Source organism: Akebia trifoliata, chromosome 16, assembly GCF_017979445.1.
Source record: "Akebia trifoliata isolate Shusen 1 chromosome 16, ASM1797944v1, whole genome shotgun sequence".
Taxonomy (NCBI): Eukaryota; Viridiplantae; Streptophyta; class Magnoliopsida; order Ranunculales; family Lardizabalaceae; genus Akebia; species Akebia trifoliata.
The window spans coordinates 21,877,079-21,893,999 of record NC_141390.1 but is presented as its reverse complement, the minus strand read 5'-3'; the positions used below and the strand labels follow the sequence as shown (position 1 = coordinate 21,893,999).

Genomic DNA, 16,921 nt, shown 5'->3' with positions numbered 1-16,921 from the left:
AAAGGACATTATTCTTTGAATATTTCTTCTTAGAGTAATGATTTTTGAACTCAACTTGACAGGGAAACACAAAAGCTCACTGATGTGGCATGGGCAAAGAACCGTAGATTCTGTCCCTCGGGATACACAACCGACCAACCATCTGCAGTTGTGTAACCCAAGGGACAGAATCTATGGTTCTTTGCGCATGACACGTCGGTGAGTTTTGAGTCCGGTTTTCAGGTTGAGTTCAAAAATCACTAGTCTTCTTCTTAAGCATGTGAACTTATAATCCATTTTCCTTCTGAAGTCTCCAACACATATTCATCCTGCCAAATCTATAGATATATATCTTCTAGGGCCTTAGACTTAACTCTCCCTTCTTTGATGAGTCTTGCCAACTTTTCCCAACTCACTCAATGAGTGTTCCTACTACGTGCAATCTCCCTCTCTCTAGAAAAACTTAGCAAATTGGGATTCCAAAGATCTAATGACATACTCTGAGATTAGTAAAATACATAACGCATAAATGGGAATAGAGGATAACACATGCTTAAGAAGGGTTAATCTTCCCATGAATATAAACTTAGTTTTCCACCCTTCTATCTTTGGCAAGATTTTATCCACTAAATTAGAACAAGAATCGATCTATATACAGCTTATCTGAGTAAAAAAAGGAACTCTAAGGTAATTTCTTGCAAGTCTTCCCTTCAAGAACTCCATTACTTCTCTAGCATTTTGGATACCTCTAATACTTGCTTGTTGAATAAAACTTCCTTTTCTCCACAGTCACTTGTTGCCCGAAGTGTTTTACAGATTATCAAAATGTCGTCAACAAATAAAATATGGGATGGAACTGGGATGCCTCTAGAGCCATTGAAACAATCTATCTTGTCCTCCAGCAATTTGTTTAGATCTCTTTTCTATTTCAATTATAAATAGAGTAGGAGATGAAGAAATGCGTTGATGAGAGACATTCCCTAACCAATCTGATCAACAATTTAGAATAACCAAGCATACAAAGCACCGCGAACAGAAACCCCTACTCTAGTTAGTTTATTGATCATATGTTGTAGACATATCGAGCTTGATGATTATGTTACCCACTCTGGATTTCTTGTTTAGGGGCCCAACTATCTCATTTGCTATGACAATATTATGATATATATTACGGCCTTTCGCCAAAGCTCCCTGCTTGTTAGGTATAAAATTGGGCAATAGTTTTTTTTTTTGATAAATAGCATTTCATTAATAACAACACTAGGCCAATCGAGGTGACCAACCTAGCAAAACCTTACAAATATGACGCTACTCACTAGAAATACATCAAATCCCATCCCAATTGAAGATAAAATCTTCAAAGAAGATCCCCCTAAACTCCTTATAGACTTTGGACCAATAAAAGATAAGACCCAAGATGGACATAATTGTTGCCGTACAATCTTTTTGTTTTCCCTAAAAAAATATGCTTATTTCTCTCAATCCACACCCCCCAACAAATTGCGAATGGTGTAATGCTCCATAACAACCTCATTGCTCCACCAAACGAGAAACCAATTGACGACCAACACGTAAAGAGGTCCTTTACTGTTTTCGGTTAATAAGTTATTACTCCAAATAGCTTAAAGAAGTGAGCCGAAACACCATGCGCAAACTTACAATGTGGAAGTAGGTGGTCCGATGATTCTCCATTATCCATACAAAACACACAACAACTTGCCCCGCACATCCCACGCCGCATCAAAAAGTCCATTGTTTGAATCCTTCCTTAAGACGTCGTCCATGTGAAGAAGGCAACTTTACTTGGCAATTTCGGCCCCCAAATTGAGACGTGTAGAAAGGAAACATCTCCATTATAGCACAAAGAATGATAAAATGAGCGAACCGAGAATCTTCCATCCTTGCTACCCATCCATACTCTCACATCTTCTCTACCCGTATGTAAAATGATACGTGAAGTGCCATCAACTTCTTCAAGTTCCAATTCATCGAGTCCTCTCCTAAACCCAAAATCCCATGCCCATTCTCCACCCATAGGATGTCGGATTGATGTGATTGGACACCCTTTTTTTTGAGGATGTAGAATACAAATGTGGAAATACCTCCATAAGGGGCCGGTTGCCACAACAAATATCTTCCCAAAATCTTACCCAGTTGCCTTTACCCACTTTGAATTTTATTCTCATTTTGAATAAGAGGGAGACCTTCATGATGCCTTTCCACATCCCGCAACCATGGGGTTGCCTAGTTGGTCTGCTTTTCCAACCTGTCTGACTCGATCCGTATTTGCTTTCTACAACTTGTCTCTACAAATTATTCCCATCTGTCCCAAACTTCCAAAGCCATTTCCCCTTCAAAGCCATGCTAATCTCCCCGAGTCTCCTAATTAATACCGAGGCCACCTTGCTTCTTGGATGAACACACCTGTTTCCAATTCACTAAATGGTGCTTCCTATTCCCCTTTCTGTCATGCCATAAAAAATTACAAAACAACTTGTCTATCCTTGTTTCCACACTTCAGAACAAAGAGAGTAAAGAGAGAAAATAGACTGGAATACTAGACAATACACTTATAATCAAAGTCAGTTTACCCCCCTTGGAGAAATAGTTAGCTTGTCACGCCGCTAGATTCCTTTTTATTTTTTCTACTATCGGGTCCCATATCGCCACCCTCCTATATGGAGCCTCCAACGGAATCCCCAGATAAGAGGAAGGTAGACTACCCACTTTCCATCCTAACGATGCCGCAAGAAGAGTGACGCATCTAACTATGCCTACCGGGAATATCTTACTTTTTCTCTTGTTTACCGGGATGCCTGACACCGCTTCAAAGCAACATAATAAACCTCCTAATCTCCTTGTTTGATCAATAGAGTCATCTAACAAGACTAGTGCATCATCTAGAAATAGTTTTCCAATTCAGATAGCCATAATTTAGGTATAATTATACATAGAAAAGAGTAATGCTGACTGTGATTCTCACAGTTCTGACGTGGCACAGTATCCAGTCACCCACTTAATGAGTCAACTGCCACGTCATTTTTTAATATTAAAAAAAATAAAAACCTTACGTCTTCTCCTCTTCTCTCAGCATTACTTACGTCTTCTCCTCTTCTGGCCATGCTTTCCACCCGATTTCGTTGTCTTTCCTGAATCCACCACAGATGAAGAAAAGCTCATCTTTCTTTCTTCAGCCACAGTTCTAACTCTACAATATTAGAACACAGTGAATTCCAAAACTTTTCTGAAGCTATCAAGCAAAAGCCTTGGTGATTGGCAATGTCTCTTCAACATCAGGGTACTTAAATTCCAATTCCTCCCCCAAAAAATCACAAAGTGATTGGTTGCAAATGGATATTCAAATTAAAGAAAAATTCCGATGGAACCATTCTCGTCACAAGGATCGACTCGTGGCAGAAGGTCATAGTCCAAATTTTGGAAAAATAGTAAAGAATTACTGGCGAGTTTATTGATACTGAATTTCACGGCTTTGCATCATGTAACAGAGCAAACATGAATGTCAAGTAACAAGTCAACTCACCAATGTCGTAATGGATCTTATTGATTTTTTATCTTATTTTATTTTATTTTAATATAATCCATCCAATAGATGAAATACAATTCATATAATGAACACCAATACTTTGAATAAGACATAACTACTGGCTGGTGGACAAACAATGTCAGAAGATTTTTAATGGATATAATCATCCTATCTTACTTTTTTATACACTTTAAGGAAAATCCACTAAAACATAAAGACAAATTTCGCATGAAAGCCCAATCTTGGTATTTTCGTTATGTTTTCTCTCATCTTCAATTTTTTTTTCTTTTCTAATACAGGGTTGGTTTTAATTTTATTGAATTTTGACTGAATGTGGATGGAGACACATTTCCAGATCTTGACAATGGCACCCAAGTAGACAACATGATCTTACAAATACTCCAAAAGAACTTTGGTCAAGTCCAAAACATCTTGGATCAAAATAGATTGTTAATCAATGAAATCCATCAGAATCATGAGTCGAAGATACCCAATAACCTCAGCCAAAATGTGGGTCTAATTAGAGAGCTTAACAGCAACATTAGGAAGGTGGTTGATCTTTACGGCCACATTTCGTGCTTTTTCACTAAATCCATGGAATCTTCATCTGAGGTGGATTCAGGAAAGACGACGAAATCGGGTGGAAAGCATGGCCAGAAGAGGGGAACACGTAAGTAATGTCGAGAGAAGAGGAGAACACGTAAGGTTTTTGTTTTTGTTTTTTTTTTAATAATAAAAAATGACATGGCAGCTGACTCGTTAAGTGGGTGACGTGGATACTGTGCCACGTCAGAACTGTGAGAATCACAGTGTATGGCGTGTGTCACCCTAGCATTACTCTTTCTTTTAATTTGGAATGAAAGAAAGAACATTGTTTCGTGGGTTCCTTTGAACATGAATTCTCGCCTTTGAATTCCTCTCTAGCATTTAATGCAATGATAAAAGATGATCCGTGACTCTCACAAGTCATAACAAATGAATGAGATGTTTTAAGTTGAACCAATGAAAAAGTCCATAATATCCCCTGTTTCATGCTATATTTACTCTCCTCTCTATTTTGAGATGCCCACATAGGATTCACGTGTGGAGGCAAGGGTCCTATGTGGATACACCTCTCCGCGCAAGAGCAGAAGTTCAATATGTCCGTGCAAGAGCAGGTTCTTGGGACTTCTCAATAAAGAACAACAAACATATCCTCGTAAGAGTAAAATCCTCTCCGTGCAAGAGTAAAAATATATCCAAATGTTTGCTAGCTCACCACAGGAGCAAAAGTCGTTAAAAAAACTCTATCCAAACGCAGTGAAGGTTGCTTCCATTTGAATCACTTCTATAAGAATTGTTCTTTGCTCATTGGATGTTGGACTTCTCTAACCTCAAACCATGTTTTGATGTATTACATCAGACATACAGTTGAGATGCGAAAATTCATTTCATTTGGGCATGCCTCTAGGGAAAATTCTTCGATCTCAACCTTTCATTTGATGGAGATTGCCCACCCTTGTTCGAAGGAAGTGCTTTCAAGATATTTGGTAATTTTTGAAATCCAAAAGCAATTGTTTTGAAAATTAATGTGTTTGAATGATTATAATGACCATTAAACAGAGCCAAAGAGGTGGAAAACTATCTAAAACTAATTTGTTGATTTGAGAGGGCGTGGTAAGAATTTTTTGAAAAAGCTTCCATAAACGGGCAATGCCAGGAGCAATCCTAAGCGTCGTTTGATTTTGATTAGCTTTTGACTTTTTTCTTTTTTGCTTCTATATAAAATGAAAAAATGGTGGATCACCGAACACTAAATTAAAATTAGGGAGCACTTGTGAGAAATCTACCGACACATTTTCAAATAAAGCTTTAATTATCTTCTAGAATTGAAATCAGTAGGTACCCAACATGAAATGCAAACCCTTCTAAATGAGAGATACAAATTTGGAACTTCAGGTATTGGGATTTCGAGAAATTTCAACTCCTACGAGTTTGAGACCTAATCGACAATCTAAAGCGAATCATGAGTTAACAATTCCAACTCGATACTCAAAACAAGCTTTTTTTCCTATCCTAATTACTTGTCAAATCATTGTGCTTAACCAACCTACTTCGTCTCTAATTATAGAGATCAACTCTATCGGAAATGCTAACTTTCGCCGTACGATGTTATGTTCATATGTTAGTTTGGGCAATCATAATAATATAAAATACATGCATAATTAATATAAATGATTCCAAACATTCAGCCATATTCATAGGTCAAAGAATTCCAAGAAGTTAGAAGGATATTCCTTCAAAAACTTGATTTTTAATTGGGATGTGCAATTCTAATATATTAGAGTAATTTAATAGATTTTTGTTTGCTATGGTTTGTTTTTTAGATAGTAATCCTTAATAGGTTATCTCGACTCTTTTTTTTGGATTTTTAAAGAGAGTAGCCATTGTCACACCAATTTTTATTAGTGCCACACCAATCATATGCAATTTTTATGTGGTTTATATAAGAATTGATGTAGCATTAGTAAAAGTTAGGGTGGGGAGGGGGGGATAACTCTCTTTTTAAAAATAAAAATAAAAAACTGAAAATGTCAAAAAATCTCTCACTTGATATGACAATAGTTTGGTAAATATATGCCTGCTTGCTTTGCAGTTTAGGTTTATCTCTTTTAAGCTAAAACTATTTATGAATAATGATAATAACTGATTATATTGAGGTGGAGTTGTTGGTTGCCCACTATTTTAGGGGTGGAGAGTGTTGCAGGGATAATTTGGCCAACGCTATTTTTTTTTTTCCCCTAGAGAACTGTAGGTAAAATAGATTACCTCATTCCCATAATTGAATTTTGATGATGATCTCTCTTTGATTCTTGTAAAAAAATCATAAATCTAAGAGGATTTTTTAAATCAAGACTCTCTAATGATCAAGTTAACAAGAATATCAAATGATGAATTGGATAATCAGGCAAAAGTCTTTTACCCTTTGTGATGTATCTCATAATTATAGATGAGGAAAATTTTATTCTCAACAAGTAACTTCCTTCTGAAAATTTTGCAATTAATCCTTACCCATAGTGAATTAAGAACTTTCTATCGTTATCATCTTGATTTCATGTATAATCACAAGTCTTCCTTATTTAAGAAATTTGTAATTTGATTTAGGAATCATAATATTAGATAAAATCCCGATCATATGTAGGACTCTTCTATTAAAATTTGTGTGTAATCCTGTACCATTTCTACTATCGTTCCTCAACTATAAGGATCACTCGGACGTGTTCAACCCAATGATCAATAATATTGTTATGTGTCACTCTAATTCAGTCCTATTATGAACTCAGAGGAGTTGACATCTGGGTGAATAATTAATCACATTGTACGAAGAACAAATAACAATCTCGCCACATCACCAAAATCTGAGGATGAAGATGAAAGGTCTTTCACCACGTTCGTTATTGCCATGCTAGGGCATCAAAAGTGTTGAAGTTTTTTATTGATGTGGGGAGTATGCTTAATGCATTATGCTTCATATTGACTATTGACAACGCTCGACTAAATTGTTGTTGAAACTCTCAACCATCATCGAAACATCAATGGCAGTCTCAGTTGCTTAAACAACTACTGCTTTATACACAATTTTTTCGAATATAGTCTTTGTGGAGTGGAAAATAAGAGTTCTAACAAAAAATTGAAGATGTGGATATTTTTGATAATTCAATCTAGGACGTTCAGGAGTAATTTCATACGGGTTTTTCAAATATTAATCAAAATATAGAGGGGTATGTATAAATTAATTAAGTCTTTTAGGAAGAATAATTCAAATAATGTGAGGTTCATTAGAAGATTCTAATGGCCCTACATCCCTAAAATGCAGAAAGAATATGTCTCATATATATTTCAATTGTTCCATATACATAGTCAACATTCTTGACTCCTAGGTATTGACTAAACACGTGGTGTTAAATTCTCCCCAGGAATAGAGTAAGAAACTCTACTCCCTGTAGTATAGGCTCCAGTAAACTTTTTGCGTGGTGCGTGATCGGTTTACCTAACAAAAGGTAACCCTCCATATTTAGATAATTATTAGAGAAACCCCTGTGTTTTTAAACTGATTAAATAGCTTCCTTGACTTAGGTTTTGTTTGATAGTAATATAAAATGACCTAAATACCCTCATCTTAAACCTCAAGTAAAAAATTTTGTCATCTTCCAACCGTGAACTTGTGGTTAAACTAGCTTTATTCTATTATATTTAATATCTCGTAGAAACTTTTGATTTTTCTAATAAAAAAATACCATCTTTCTTTATCTCGAAAAATTATAAATTGTTCTTAAGATTTGAAAGTTGAAGGAGATATAATATTAAGATCGAATTCAAATTTATCATAAAGATTCCAAATATCTTCAAGTTGTTCACTTTTGGGATAAGTTATTTTTAATATATTCCACCACTACTTAAAAAATTTGCCCAGGTTGTCAATGGATCGGACTTTTCAGGTCAAAAAATTAGGTCTTAACCCAATCCATCTAAATATTGATCTGAGCCAGATTTAATAAATAAAATCTTAATCCAAACCCGACCCACTTCCACCTTCATTTAAGTTATTTGTGGGTGGGGTCACCCATCGAGCCTACATTTGAAACCCAAACCTACTTTTAAACATGCTTAGCCCGGTCTGATAATTAAATGGGTTTAATAATTAAACCCAAACCAATTCAATATCAGATCGGGCAAAACCTTCCCCATTGACAACTCTAGTTTCAACTAGAGATTAAAGATGAAGGTATTTACGTCATTTACATCAATCTCAACGTCAAACACTTAGGTAGTGTTTGTTTGCGCTAATTTTCAGCACTTATTGCTTTAAAAAATTAAATTCAGCATTTTTTGTCAAAATAACACGTTTGTTTACTCTATATTTTCAACGCTTATTGCTGAAGATAAGTGAAGAAAATTCAGCACTATTTTGTTGTTGAAAAAAAGTGCTGAAACGGTAAGCACTTCACTTTTTTTTAACACGGACAAGTATGCCCTTCATTTTTTTGAGCATGGACAAGTATGCCCTTATTCTTAAAATGATATTACCTCTTATATCCCATGGATAAGCATATAAGCACCCCACAAATTAATAAACCCACACCATGGCTAAATTATTTTGTCTTATATGGGTTAAAAGTTTTGGAATAAGTTGATTTTTGATGATGATGATCTCTACAATGAGGAGATCATCCTCACCAAAAATCAGCACATCCTGAAACTTCTAACCCTATCAAAACAAGTTCAAGATTCGTAAATCGTCCATTTTTTTTTTTAAATTATTTTTGACGAGTTATAAGTTTCAAAATGGACTGATTTTTTATGAGGATGATTTTTAGACCATATAAACCAGCTTCAGCAATGTGTAACAAACATGATTCAACTTCTAAACAAACAATTTTTTCAGCACTTAAATTCAGCGCTTATAAGTTTTAGTCCTTAATGCTATTCAACACTTTTTTTTTAGTTTAACAAACAGCACCTTAGGTAAAGCGGAATGTCTAGGTGTATAGATCGATCCTCTAGTCCAGAGAAATAAAAACAAAACAAAATCTTGAGTGGCCGACAAAACTTATAAGGTGTAAGGGTAATAAAAAGAGAAATCTTGAGTGGCACTTTATCCTCCCACTATAAATAAATTACCATAAAATTTTAAACAGATTCTCATTTCGGTGGTCTCCGCATACTTTCACCTAAAAATCCAAAAACCGAATAACCAAATCACAAATAATTCTCCTTCATCGTCTCCATTCTTACCTCTCTCTCTCTCTCTCTCTCTCTCTGCAACTTCTAAGGTTAGGGTTTGCGAAATGGGGCAACAGTTTCTGATCTACAGTTTTGTTGCTCGAGGAACGATGATCCTTGCTGAATACACCGAATTTACAGGGAATTTCACGAGTATCGCATCTCAATGCCTTCAAAAGCTTCTTGCGAGCAATAACAAGTTCACCTACAATTGTGATAGTCATACCTTTAATTATCTTGTTGAAGACGGTTTCAGTAAGTCATCTCTAGATTAAGATTTCGTTTTCTTCTTGGTATTCATGAATTTGTGTTATTTATGATGTAGGTTTTTTATTTGATCTATGTGTGGATCTTGTATTTGATCCGATTAGGGTTTATGTTTCGATGATCTACTTTTTTTTCTAAATATGTTCTCTCTTTGATTATTGGTTGATTCGATTATTCTAATGGTTGTTTCTGATTGCAATTGGGTTTTTGTGCTCTCTTGTTCATTCTTAAATGTTATTTTGTGATACATCTCCTTTAATTGATTGTTGCTCGGAATTCGGATTGTTTAATTCTTCACTTTCTTATTATTATTTATTTTTTTAAATTCTCCATTTTCAAGCATGGAGGATAGGGGTGGGCGTGCGAGGATTCTATTAAGAATTGGTATATAGTATATGTTGAGAAAAATCTAGAGTACTTGACTCTAAATGCACAAATATTAGATATAAACAAGTAAATAAATTACTTGTACTATACCCTCAATAAAAATATCTCTCACAAGTTGAAGAAAAAAATAACACTCTATTAAGAAAAAACACAACTTTTACAAACACTCACACTTTCTACAACCTCTCAACTTGTTTCTCACAACTTGATTTCTCACAACTTATTTATTTACTACTTGATTTTCACAACTTGATACAAAATGAGAGAACTCACCCCTATTTATACTAGTGACACCTCGTTAACTAATGGTTAGGATTGTGCCAACACATTTTTAATCTAATGGTTATAATTTTGTCATCTAGAACTTTCCACCAAAATATCTATAAGTTTCAACCAAAATATCTACTATTCTAGAATTTTCTACTTTTCTCTTATCTAAAAACATCTAGAGTTTTCTCTAAGAAGATTCTAGAAATTGGGCTCTAAATTACCATTGGGCTTGGGCAATAAATGTGGGCTTTTCCCAATTTGGGCTGGTATTGAATTTTAACACTCCCTTTCAACACCAATTCTCACTCTATGCACTATGCCGAGCTGACTACGAAAATTTTCAAACTTTGCCAGTACTCGATCATTTTGTGAGTTTCGTCACTGGACTATTCGTTTCATCATATTATTGAGAAAACCCTTGAGCCACCAGTCTAGCCTTATACCTTTCGATCGATCGATCGATTTGGACAACGTTTTATCTTGTAAACCCATTTGCAAGATATGGATTTCACATTTTTTGGCTTTGGCACCAGATCCAAGGTCTAGTTTTGCTTTAGCGTTGTGATTTCTTCTTCCATAGCTTTGATCCACTCAGAGCTTTGTGATGCTTCTTCAGTTATGGCTGCATTGGCATATTTGGGATTTGGTTTTCGAATTCTATTTAACTTCTAAACTATGATTGTAGAGTTGATACTTCCGTTTCTTCAAGATGATCTGATTGTTGATACACACCAGTTTCCCAAGGATTCTGGGCCAACTCTTGATCACCATCACTGTTATGCGAATCTCTAGCTTCATCTGAACTTGGTTGAATTTTGACAGTATGCTCTTCCATCTTTAGTTGTAGCTTGTCTTCGAATTCTCTTGAGTCTGACAACACCTTTTTTCCTGAGGACCACCAAGAAGATGCTTCGTCGAATACCACATCTCGCGATATATAACATCTTCCAGTTGTAGGATCACAACATCTCCACCCCTTTCTCTGACTATCGTATTCAACAAAGATACATCTAACTGCTTTCTTATCAAACTTGCTACGTAAATGATCAGGAACAAATACATAGCATACACATCCAAATACTTGAAAGTAGCTAACTGTAGGTTTTATGTCCCATAGTTTCTCAAAGGGTGAAACAAACTCTAACCTTGGTTGAGGAAGTTTGTTGATTACATGGGCTGCTGTTCTCATAGCTTCAGCCCAAAATCTTCTAGGTACATTCTTTGCATTTAACATACTCCGACAAATTTCTGCAAGATGTCGATTCTTTCTCTTTGCTACACCATTCTGCTGTGGTGTATTGGCACAAGTATACTGATGACGTATTTTGCATTCTCGTAGGTATAAAGAGAACTTGCCCAAGTTATATTATTTCCCGTTGTCTGTGCTTAAGCAACTGATCTTCTTTCCCATTTCTCCTTCAACTATTTCTTTGAACTCTTTAAACTTTGAGAATGTTTCAGATTTTTCTTTTATAAAAAAAACCCACACATACCTTGAGAAATCATCAATGAAGGTTATCATGTGTCGCATTTCGCCAACTGATGGTTGTTTGACTAGCCTAAACACATCAGAGTGAACTAATTCTAATGGTTCCTTTGCTTTAAACTTTGATTTCTCGTATGACAATTGATGTGCTTTACCATACTGGCATCTCGCACAGACCGTGTCTGTTCTCACGTCAAGTTGAGGAAGTCCCTTAAGTATTGACTTCTTTACCATCACACTTAGTTTGGAATAACTAACATGACTTAACCGCATGTGCCACAAATCTGCTGTCTCATTTCTTCTTGTCTTGTCTACATATGCAGACTCTATTGACATTACGTAAACTGACTCCAATCGTCGTCCTTCCATCGTTGGTTTTTATGAGATTTTGAGGTCATGATACACCTTCACATCTTGGGGATAGAACAAGACATAGTAGCCTGATGATGTTAGTTGAGCCACGGATAACAAATTTTTTTTCATTCCTGGAACATGGTAGACATCTTGAAGTGGTACTTGGTTAGAATTATAACGAGGTGTGACTATCATCTTACCTATTTGAGCTATTGGTAACCTTAAGTTGTCAGCCGTCACCACCACACGATTTTCCTTGTACTCAGACAAGTTTTACAACTTCTGTTTATCACCTGTCATATGATTTAAGCACCCTGAGTCTACGATCCAATCATTCTTGTAGTCAATCTGTTCAGATGTAGTTGTAAAAGCTACTTATTCTTCTTCTTCTTTTACAAACGATGCTTCAGCATCCCATTCATCTTCGATATTCTCCTTACAATCGGAAGTAGCAGCATTACTCTCAGCATGCTTTTTCTTGGACCAACAGTCTTTTGCCATGTGGCCCTTCCTTCTGCAATTGTAGCAATCGCCATCGAATTTTTTATTATTATCGCGATTCTTTGAAGCTCCCCTTGAACGGGAGCCCCCCTCTCTTTGATGACCTCTTATCTTGTCACCATTCGTTTTAGATCCACCTCTAACGTGCTGCTTGAAGTTGCCTTTGCTTTTGCTTATGTAGAGTGCTTCTTCCTCACCCTTTAGCGAGACTCCTCTCATTTGCTGAGCCAAAGCTTCTTGACCAACAAGCAAATTTTCAAACTCAACAAGTGATGGTTGTGTCGGCCATCCTTGTATTGCAGCAGAAAAACTTTGGTATTCGGGTCGCAAACCATGGATAATTATTCTTTTATCCTGGTTTCTCCAATAGCAACATTCAGATCTAACTCTAAAATTTTACGGCATATCGACTTCACCTTGTGAAAGTATTGGGCGATTGTTATATCGTATTGCGCCATTGATAACAACTCGTTCTCGAGAAGTTGTAGCTTTATATTGTTCTTCTTTGAAAAAAGTGTAGTGAAAGTATCCCATGCTCTTTTCGGTGTTTTGACATCCCGAATGTGCTCCAACATTTCTTCTTCAATTGTGATTTTTAAAGCAAACATCACCTTATATGCTTTAATCTCCATTTTCGTAAGGTGTTATTGGCATCTTCTGCTGCCGGTTGTGTAACTTCACTACCGCCGACAATCTCTCAAAGGTCTTGACCTTGTAGGTAAGACTCTATGCATGTTGCCCACGTGTTGTAGTTTTGGTTGTTGAGCTTCTTGATTTCTCCAACTACTTAAGGTTACCCATCGTGCCGACAGAACTTCGACTATACGGAACAAACTTAACTAACGATCTTGTAGAGTAGTAAACTCCTCACGACTCAAAATAGCTCCACCAAAATCGATCATTGGCAACCTCGCTTTGATACCAATTGTTGAGAAAAATTTAGAGTACTTGACTCTAAATGCACAAATATTAGATATACACAAGTAAATAAATTACTTGTACTATACCCTCAATAAAAATATCACTCACAAGTTGAAGAAGAAAATAACACTCTATTAAGAAAAAACACAACTTTTACAAACACTCACACTTTCTACAACCTCTCAACTTGTTTTTCACAACTTGATTTCTCACAACTTATTTTTTCACTACTTGATTCTCACAACTTGATGCAAAATGAGAGAACTCACCCCTACTTATACTAGTGGCACCTCCTTAACTAATGGCTATGATTGTGCCAATACATTTTTAATTTAATGGTTATAATTTTGTCATCTAGAACTTTCCACCAAAATATCTATTAGTCTAGAGTTTTTAACCAAAATATCTACTATTCTAGAATTTTCTGCTTTTCTCTTATCTAAAAACATTTAGAGTTTTCTCTAAGAAGATTCTAGAAATTGAGCTCTAAATTGCCATTGGGCTTGGGCAATAAATGTGGGCTTTTCCCAATTTGGGTTGGTGTTGAATTTTAATAGTATAATCTCTGTCAAAAGGTTGCAATGGTTATGATCTTTGATTAGACTTTTCTTTTTTAATTTGTTTGTTTAAGAGCACTAAAGCTTGGTGAACATTTTGGATCTATTATGAAATAGGTGAACTACGTGCAAAAAAAAGTTAAATAAGGGAAGATTATTTGGAGTTTGGGGCTGAGGCATCATTGTCTTCCTTTTGTTTTCCAGAGTTGAGTAAGATAATTCTAATTCTAAAAAATAAAATTACAGGAAACCAAATGAGACATTAGGTGATGACGCCTTCCAATAGGCAGGCACTGTTACCATGATAGTCATGTGAGATGCTATTGTCATTCATCCCATTTTATTCTTAGACTAGAAGGTGGCATGTGCAAACACACACATATTAGAAGGTTTATTTGTAATTTTAAACATTAATTAAAAGGATTTTTGAAGATTACTTGGTAAAAATGATATTTTTGTAACTTTGAAAATTAATCAACGTGATTATAGGACTGTGGGATTGTGATTTTCTTGGTTTTTGACCTAAATAACCACTTCTGAATATATTCAATTTAAATGTAAAGGTGGGGGCACGTGTGAGATCGAAATTTTGGTGTTGAACCACTTCTCCTCCCCCTTCTCTCGTTATAAGAGTAAAGATATGTGGAATTTAGGCTATTTTAGACTTCTAGCTGGAATGCAAGGAAAGTCCAATATGTAATATTGGTTTTAATAAATAAAAGTTGGTTAGCTTTGGCAGACCTTACTTTGGCTTCTTTTTTATGCGACTCTGAAGGCTTTACCATTGATAGATTAGAGAGAGAACTGAAGCTCCAAGCAAATACGAGAGGTCTAGAAGAAAATCCAAAGATGTTATAAATGAAAATTGATTTTGTGAGAGAAAGGTTTACCTCTTTTGGAGAAAGTTGTGTTTGACTGATTACTTGGGAGATAACTTTTTATTGTCAAGGAAGGCATTTCTTTTTACTGATGGCCATGTTTCAAAATATCAATGTATATTAATTTTTGGTCTAGAGCCCATGGGGGGTGCAGATATGGAAATTCCCCTAGTTAACTTAATCCTTTCCTGTTGTTGCTGTGTTGCATTTGTTTTCGTCCATTTCCATTGGTAACAATTTGTTAGTTTGCTTTTGAGTTTTTAAACCTCGTATTTAATTAAAGAACTCATTGGGTTCTTGATATGCATATGTTGCTTTATGGGTCGAATTGAGAATTCAATACCAAATCATATTCTATCCCTTACTTATCATCGATTCTCTATATTTTCGTGGTTTTCTTCTTTAACCGTTTTTGCCTTCTTCCATTCCATATCCATTAAAAATGACTTGATGGTTTTCTCTCGTGTTTAGAGTTGCATTATTGTATTAATTGAAAATCCAAAACGAAACCATATTCTATCCCTTACTTATCACCGTTTCTCTATATTTCCCGTGCTTTGACTCTTGACCCCTTTGACTCTGCTATATCCATTAAAAACAATTTCTTAGTTTTCTCTTTAAGTTGAAAAACCTCATATTTCAAACTGAAGAATTTGTTAGGCTCGGTTCTGCCCCAAACTTACGCTCTCTTTATTTTTAAGTTGAATTTATATATATACATATAAAATTGGTGCAAACACATCCTAAATTTCAGTGTTGGATAGTAGATTCTTGAACTCTCAACCAAATTTTAGGTTCCTTTGTTGATTTTGCATGGGATTTGAAGCCTTTTTTAAATGAGATTTTAGGGGGGCTTCTCTGGTACCAATTTATGCATTTTTAGCTGGGATTATATGTACTTGGATGTCTTACCTTATAATGGGTTTATCTCAGTATCTGCTTTACTTGAAATATTTAAGCGTATGTGTATTTAATATAACATACCTTGGCATATTGTATCCAATCTTAATTTCTCTCAGAACAAAAAAATATGGCTCTTCATATTAGTTATTTATGTAATTTGCAAAGGTAGCCTTATTGCTTTAGGCAATCTTATTTTGAAGAGAAAGTCGATGATTTCCAACCCTTGTATAACTATAGTATAGGCTAAGGAAGAATCCAGTTATTACATTATAGGAATTAGATAAATTGATGATTAGCTTGTTTTTGTCTCTTCGATCTTATCTTTTAATCCAATGGAGCTATTTCTATGTTTTTTATCCTGGGATGTTGCAGCCTACCTGTAGTTGCTGTTGATTCTACTGGGAGACAAGTTCCCATTGCCTTTTTGGAGTGAGTCAAAGGAGGATTTCAACAAGAGATATGGAGGAGGAAAAGGTGCTACTGCTGCTCCCAACAGTCTGAACAAGGAATTAGGGTAATTCTCCTTACGTCCGTTATCCAATTCCATTGATTTAATGTGCCTATTTCTGTTAATTATGTATTCTAGAAGCATAATACATTATCAACATTTTAAGCCAAAACTGAAGGAGCATATGCAGTACTGCGCGGATCATCCAGAAGAGATCAGTAAGCTTGCAAAAGTGAAGGCTCAAGTTTCGGAAGTCAAGGGTGTGATGATGGAAAACATTGAGAAGGTTAGGCATGAATAGTTTATTTTTTTACTTCATAGGATTTGAATATTTCTTCTTTATTTGCACCAATAGTAACAAAAAAAAAAAAAAAACGCGTTTGAAACGATAAAAAGAGACTTGTTTTTGTTTTAATCACATTTTTTTTCAAAAAAAAAAAAAAAAAACAAACTGATCACTTTTTTATGGCCTTATCATTGTTTGTGATTTGGTTCATGAATGTTGTTTACTTGTGCATTACAATTCAAGACCTAAGACAAAATCACAGATTGAAGACCAAAGTTAATGGGCGTACAAGCATCGTGGTGCAATGAACGACTTGGGCGACGCTGTAATGTCAACAAATTTTGTCTCAAGAATTGTTCAATGTTGAGGCAACGTGA

The 16,921-nt window shown here is 35.4% G+C and overlaps 1 protein-coding gene across 1 annotated transcript in view; it reads left to right on the top strand.

Annotated features, from left to right (window-relative positions):
• Nucleotides 1-16,921, top strand: part of LOC147382853 (uncharacterized) — a 72,350-nt gene that overhangs the window by 11,908 nt on the left and 43,521 nt on the right. The gene's annotated exons all lie outside the window — the stretch shown is intronic.